This window comes from Geotrypetes seraphini, chromosome 3 (genome assembly GCF_902459505.1).
Source record: "Geotrypetes seraphini chromosome 3, aGeoSer1.1, whole genome shotgun sequence".
NCBI classification, from domain to species: Eukaryota; Metazoa; Chordata; class Amphibia; order Gymnophiona; family Dermophiidae; genus Geotrypetes; species Geotrypetes seraphini.
Window position 1 is genome coordinate 188,848,776 of NC_047086.1, and position 6,873 is coordinate 188,855,648.

The window sequence follows — 6,873 nt, forward strand, 5'->3', positions numbered from 1 at the left end:
GTGCTCACTAGCAATGAAATGTCCGTGCTGAATTGGGTGCGCTGAAATAGCCACGCTGAACTGGCCGTGATGAGCTGTCCTCAGCTCGTGCATGCAGCACCTCTCCTGGCAAAGGAATCACTCTGATTTCACCCATCCCAATGAATGTGCACCAGTTGCACACCCTTATATTAGAATTTAGAAAAGCTTGGGGTCAGTTGCATTAGTGTTCAAAAATAAACTTTCATGCCTTGAAGCGAAATGATGATCTGCAAGCGCAGAGATGCAAACACTTAAATATAAGAACATAAGAATAGCCTTACTGGGTCAGACCAATGGTCCATCAAGCCCAGTAGCCCGTTCTCACGGTGGCCAATCCAGGTCACTACTACCTGGCCAAAACCCAAGGCGTAGCAATATTCTATGCTACTGATCCAGGGCAAGCAGTGGCTTCCCCCGGGTCTTTCTCAATAACAGACTATGGACTTTTCCTCCAGGAACTTGTTCAAACCTTTCTTAAAACCAGCTACGCTATCCGTTCTTAGCACATCCTCTGGCAATTATACCAGTGATTCCCAAACCTCTCCTGGAGGAACCCCAGCCAGTCAGCTTTTCAGGATATCCACAATGAATATTCATGAGAGATTTGCGTACCCTGCCTCCTTGGTATGCAAAGCTATCTCATAAGGAAAACTTGTATAGAAAAATCTGGCACTGCAACTATGGCAAATCTAACCTGTAAACTGTCTCTGTGTGTCAAGCTAGGATAAAACTTGTACTGGATAACTTGCATTGTAAGGATAACTATGGCAAATTGTAACCTGTAAACTGTATATTAGTATTAGGCCCCTAGTGTGTGTCAAGTTAGGATAAAAACTCTTATCATAAACTTGTACTGAAATTATGGCAAATCCAGTGCAAATCGTAACCTGTTAACTGTATATTATGCATGTCTAACCTGTAACCCATTCTGAGCTCTTTGAGGACAACAGGTAGAAAATGAATGAAATAAATATATTCATTGTGGATATCCTGAAAATCTGACTGGATGGGGTTCCCACAGGAAAGGTTTGGGAACCCCTAGATTATGCACACACAGAAAAACATACAAATGGGCATACATACGGAAAGCAAATTCATACTCGATACTATCCTACAGATGCACAAAATGTACTTGAACATATTACCAATACACAGAGCTGGTAGTCACATACTGCTTCTCAAGCTCCACTTTAGTAACCCACTCTACTTGGGTTGTGCCTTATCACAGGAAGGATTCACTATCTCTCTCAGCACCCGTGCAGGCTTTTCCTCCCCAGCCACCCCACAGGACCTGGGTTTCTGCCAGATGCTTCTGCAGGAATGGCCGAGAAAAGCTTGTAAAAAACTCATGTCGATGAATTGCTCAGTTCAAAGGTACACGCGTCCGTTCCTTTTAGAAGGCCTTCACCCCCGTACAATTCTTGGAAAGAGGGCCACATCAACTTGTTTGGTGCTTTTAGAGCATAATGTGCAAGTGCATGGCTCAGCAGCAGGGCTTCCAACCCCCTAGAGCAGTGTTTTTCAACCTTTTTACACCTATGGACCGGCAGAAATAAAAGAATTATTCTGTGGACCGGCATCGGTCCGTGGACCGGCGGTTGAAGAACACTGGGCTAAGTCGTGGGCCAGACCCCACCCATCTCTACCCAATCTCCACCCCAGACCCCGCCCTCATAATAGTACTAATTGCACCTTACACGTCCCGTGCCTCATCTGGAAGCCTTCCCTCTGACGTTGCAGAGAGAAGGCTTCCGGTTCAGGCGCAGGATGCCCGTAGGAGCCACTGCCCGTGGCTTTGTGCACTGAATCAGTTAGGAAGAGGGAGCTGGCTCGAAGATAACGCCGCATCAATCTCACCGTGGACCGGCAGTTAAAGAACACTGTTTTGGGCCTGATGCACGTGCTGGCCCTGTGGACCGGCAGGAAATTTCTGTGGTTGAAGAACACTGCCCTAGAGTGCATCTTTATGTTTCATTTTAATGCATGCAACAGATGTTGATGTGTTCTAGAAATTCAGCATGTGCTAATGTGAAATAGTGCACATTAATTCATTGTAACACACACTAGTTCATTCACTGCATGCAAATTTATGTTAGCACATGACATAACTCAATGAAAGAAAAAAAAGAAAAGGAACAAAATAAAAGTAAATTTATTTATTTATTCCATTTCTTATACAATTCTCCCAGGGGAGCTCAGAACGGTTTAGAAGAATTTATCCATGTACTCAAGCATTTTTCTCTGTCTGTCCCAGGGAGCTCACAATTTGTCCAATGTACCTGGGGCAATAGCGGGATCAAGCAATTTGTCCAGGGTCACAAGGAGCGGCAGGGGCTTGCAGATGCAGATCTGGCATCAACCCCCAAAACACAAGGTCACAATTCTCTGCCTGCACACCTGTAAAAAAGGAGAGAGATGTTGGAAATTGGTGGACTTGGTTCTGCTCTCAGGGGCACTGGAAGGGAGTGTCCAGAGTACTTATGTCTGTATGGCAATTGTGAATCTGATCTCTTTATTTTATTTTTTAAACTTTTAAAAACTTTGCATTAATTGGAAACCGCTTTGACTATAAAAGCGGTATATCAAGACTTAAATAAACTTGAAACTTACACCTCCAGCCCACAGTATGCTTGTCTGTAAAACTCCCAAGCAGGAATCAGAATTAACTTTCCATTGTATAGCAGAACTACCATGACTAAGACTAGAATCAGACCCCTGTTCCCTGCTGCACTTCTCTGTAAGACTGCTTAAGTAGGAGTAGACTGGAAAAAAAGAAAGAAGGATGAAACCCCCCACCTAGCTCAAGGCGTGATAAAACAGTGAGGCAATACTAGAATGGGCTACTGCATCCTGTTACCATCCTCTGGAGAGAGTGGTGTAACCAAGTTGGTGAAGCGATAGTGAGACACCACTTGGCCAAAGACTAACTGCACTACCTTTAAGTTGGTATCACGGCTAATACGTTTGCACTGTGTGACAGACTGATTGGCCTGTAACCTGAGGCTCTGATTGACCCAGACGCATAAGGCCCCACCCATAGGAGGAGCCTTAAACAACCTGGGCCAATCAAACCCTCACCGGATGCATCTGGGGAGGAACCTGAGGCTCAGGCCCCTCCTATGGGTCCCTCCTATGAACCTTTCACAATGTGCATAATTGATGCTATGCAGTCTGCTATTCCAACTCCTGTCTTACTGTTATCTCTCCTGGTGATGCAATCCTTTATAAAATTGAAAAACTTGGCCTCAGCTGGACCACACATACCTTTTTGCTCCTGCTGATGTCATCGGAGATTGTGATAGAGACTTGCTGCCGGAGAGGGATGCCTGCTGTCAGAGAGGAGAGAGGAAAGGGAAGTCACTGGAGGTTAAGGCAGCCTACCACTGAAGAAAGGAGGAAAGACCCACTGCAAGAAAAAAGTGGGAGAAAGAGGACAACTGCCAGAGAGGAGGGGAGAAATACACTGGAGTAGAGAGGGACCCTTTGCAGATTACAAGAGGAGAGATGTTCATTGCTAGAGCGAGGGTACGGAACAATGTTTTAATCTTTTATTTTCCAACCCTCTTCCCCCCTTGTTTTGCTCTTTGTGGGATGGAGAAGGATATTTATGTTTATTTTACATTGTTTTCTATGCTTTAGACTTTTGGGGGTGCTTTTTTCCTCCAGCTTCTTTCTTTCTTTCCACCTCCTCTTCACCCAGTTTCCTTACCCACAACTAGAGATCTCATCAGGCCCAGGGCTGGCAACAGCACGATTCCAACCATGTGTAGCTCCTGAAAAAAGAGACTAGAATTACACCTACCAATAAGGTCTCAGAATTTTTTAGGTCTATCCTTATTTTTGTTAATCTTTAGTTCTATGTATTAAAGTGGACTAATATAGCAACTATGCTAATTTCTTTTTAGTCTATAATTCTCTCATAAGAACATAAGCAGTGCCTCCGCCAGGTCAGACCATAGGTCCATCCTGCTCGGCAGTCCGCTCCCGCGGCGGCCCAAACAGGTCACGACCTGTCTGAATCACCAGAAGGGGCTCCCTTGCCACCTTGGTTTCTCATTGAAGTCCTATCTTCCCATCGAAGTCCTAACCCTCCGGTCTTGCACATGCACGACCTGTTGGGTTTCTATACTTATTACCTGGTTAGTTTTCTATACTTGTGTTACATCCCAGCTCCTCCCTCAGTATCCCACGATCCCTTTATCCCTCAGGAATCCGTCCAATCCCTGTTTGAATCCCTGTACCGTACTCTGCCTGATCACTTCCTCCGGTAGCGCATTCCAAGTGTCCACGATCCTTTGGGTGAAAAAAAACTTCCTTGCATTTGTTTTGAACCTATCTCCCTTCAGTTTCTCCGAATGCCCCCTCGTACTTGTTGTCCCCTTCAGTCTGAAGAATCTGTCCCTATCCACCCTCTCTATGCCCCTCATGATCTTGAAGGTCTCTATCATATCTCCCCTGAGCCTCCTTTTTTCCAGAGAGAAGAGCCCCAGCCTATCCAACCTCTCGGCGTATGGGCAGTGTTCCAGCCCTTTTACCAATTTCGTTGCTCTCCTTTGGACTCTCTCAAGTACCGCCATGTCCTTCTTGAGGTGCGGCGACCAATACTGAACGCAGTATTCCAGATGTGGATGCACCATCGCTCGATACAATGGCATGATGACTTCCCGCGTCCTGGTTGTTATGCCCCTCTTTATGATGCCCAGCATCCTGTTGGCTTTTTTCGAGGCTGCTGCGCACTGTGCAGATGGCTTCAGTGATGCATCCACCAGCACACCCAAGTCTCTCTCAAGTCTGCTGTCTCCCAATAATGCCCCCCCAATTTGTAGTTGAACAACGGGTTCTTTTTCCCTATATGCATGACCTTGCATTTTTCCACGTTAAAGCGCATTTGCCATTTGTTTGCCCAGTCTTCCAGCTTGTCCAGGTCCCTTTGCAGGTCCTCACACTCCTCCCTGGACCTAACTCTGCCGCACAGTTTGGTATCGTCTGCAAATTTTATAACCTCGCACTTTGCCTCCTTTTCCAGGTCATTGATAAATATGTTGAAGAGTAACGGCCCCAGCACCGATCCCTGTGGCACACCGCTTGTGACTCCCCGCCAGTCAGAATATTGGCCCTTCACTCCGACCCTCTGCAGTCTACCCGACAACCAGTGCTTGATCCATCTGTGCACATCCCCTCCCACCCCGTGGTTCCACAGCTTCCTAAGCAGCCTTTCATGTGCACCTTGTCGAAAGCCTTTTGAAAATCGAGGTAAATGATGTCTATGGGTTCCCCATTGTCCACCCGACTGCTTATTCCCTCAAAGAAGTACAGAAGGTTCGTTAGGCACGACCTTCCCTTACAAAATCCGTGCTGGCTTGTTCTCAGTAGGCCATTCCTCTCGATGTGCTCGCAAATGCCGTCCTTGATCATAGCTTCCACCATCTTCCCTATAATTGAAGTCAGGCTCACCGGCCTGTAGTTCCCGGCCTGTAGTTCTCGGCCTGTAGTTCTCTCATCTGCCATTTTTTTTTCTTTTCGTTTGAAACAGTTGAAAAGCATTGGTAGCATGTTTCCTCTCTGAAACCAGTGGTGTATGGACAGGAACCAAAGGTGCATACAGATAGGTACTTATTGTGGAAGAATAGTATGGCTTTATTAATTAGGATTTAGTTATTGTATTTTTAAAAAAATTTACCCAAGGTGGTACACAGCAAGAATAAGACAATTATAGCAGTAAAGATATTCAAATATACATTATGGCACAGTATGCTTCTTAGAATGTCAATACACAATAAAACATCTCAACAGACAGCATAGGCCAGGGCTGCCCATGTCCGGTCCTTGAGATCTACTGGCAGGCCAGGTTTTCTGGATATCCACAATGAACATGCATGAGAGAGATTTGCATACCAAGAAGGCAGTGCTTGCAAATCTCTCTCGTGCATATTCATTGTGGATATCCTGAAAACCTGGCCTGCCAGTAGATCTCGAGGATCGGACTTGGGCAGCCCTGGCATAGGCTATAAGCGAAGATGGAACAGAGGTTGTAAGGCTGTAGCAGCGACTTTCGAGTTCTCGCAGCATTTTTTCAAGTTTGCATTTGTTTGAACATTGTGCCAGGCAGTAGGAATTGTTTAATTATACATACCGCAAGTCATGATTGTGGCTTGATTTTTCTTGCAATTTGGTGCCATCTATTGAGCTATTCTTTACATCCCTGATGAAGACTCATTTGGCCGAAACATGGACCGTGTTGGGGGTCCAGTAAACATTTCATTTCAAAGGACTTTTTTAATGCCTGTCACATTTTATGCATGTTTTATGTGTACTTTTAATTTGAAATTTGTTGATATTTCAATAAACTGTCTTTACAGCGGTTTGTCCCTTCCCCATTCCTTTCTCTGTTCCCACAGTTTACATGTGAGGTTATGATTTTTTCCTTTGTATTGTATGATACAGTGAAGATGGAACATACAGACCAGGGGTCTTCAAAGTCCCTCCTTGAGGGCCGAATCCAGTCGGGTTTTCAGGATTTCCCCAATGAATATGCATGAGATCTATGTGCATGCACTGCTTTCAATGCATATTCATTGGGGAAATCCTGAAAACCCGACTGGATTCGGCATTCAAGGAGGGACTTTGAGACCCCTGAGATAGAGTAACTAAAATTAGAAGGGTGATTAACGTAACAAAAAAAATTGCATGGAAAGTCAGGAAAGGAACAGGAAAATGATTTCAGCTAGGGTAGAAGTAGATAAGCAAGTCCTGGAATGTGTAGCTGGTGTTACTCCTTGTGAGTATAACTAGCTAGTTAGTTGCTTCTTCCTTTAAAGCAGTGGTTCCCAAATCTGTCCTGGGGGACCCCCA

General features: G+C 45.2%; 1 long non-coding RNA gene across 2 annotated transcripts; it reads right to left on the reverse strand.

Moving 5' to 3' along the window:
- Positions 1–2,266: 2,266 nt before the first annotated feature.
- LOC117356785 lies at positions 2,267–3,915 on the reverse strand. 2 transcript variants are annotated; one of them, XR_004538711.1, is made up of 3 exons: positions 3,731–3,915; positions 3,286–3,347; positions 2,267–2,418 (listed from the first exon to the last, which is right to left on the reverse strand). It is a non-coding gene; the product is annotated as an uncharacterized LOC117356785 (long non-coding RNA). The 2 variants fall into 2 exon arrangements; XR_004538712.1 differs by having other exon boundaries at positions 3,286–3,350.
- Between the last annotated feature and the right edge of the window lie 2,958 nt (positions 3,916–6,873).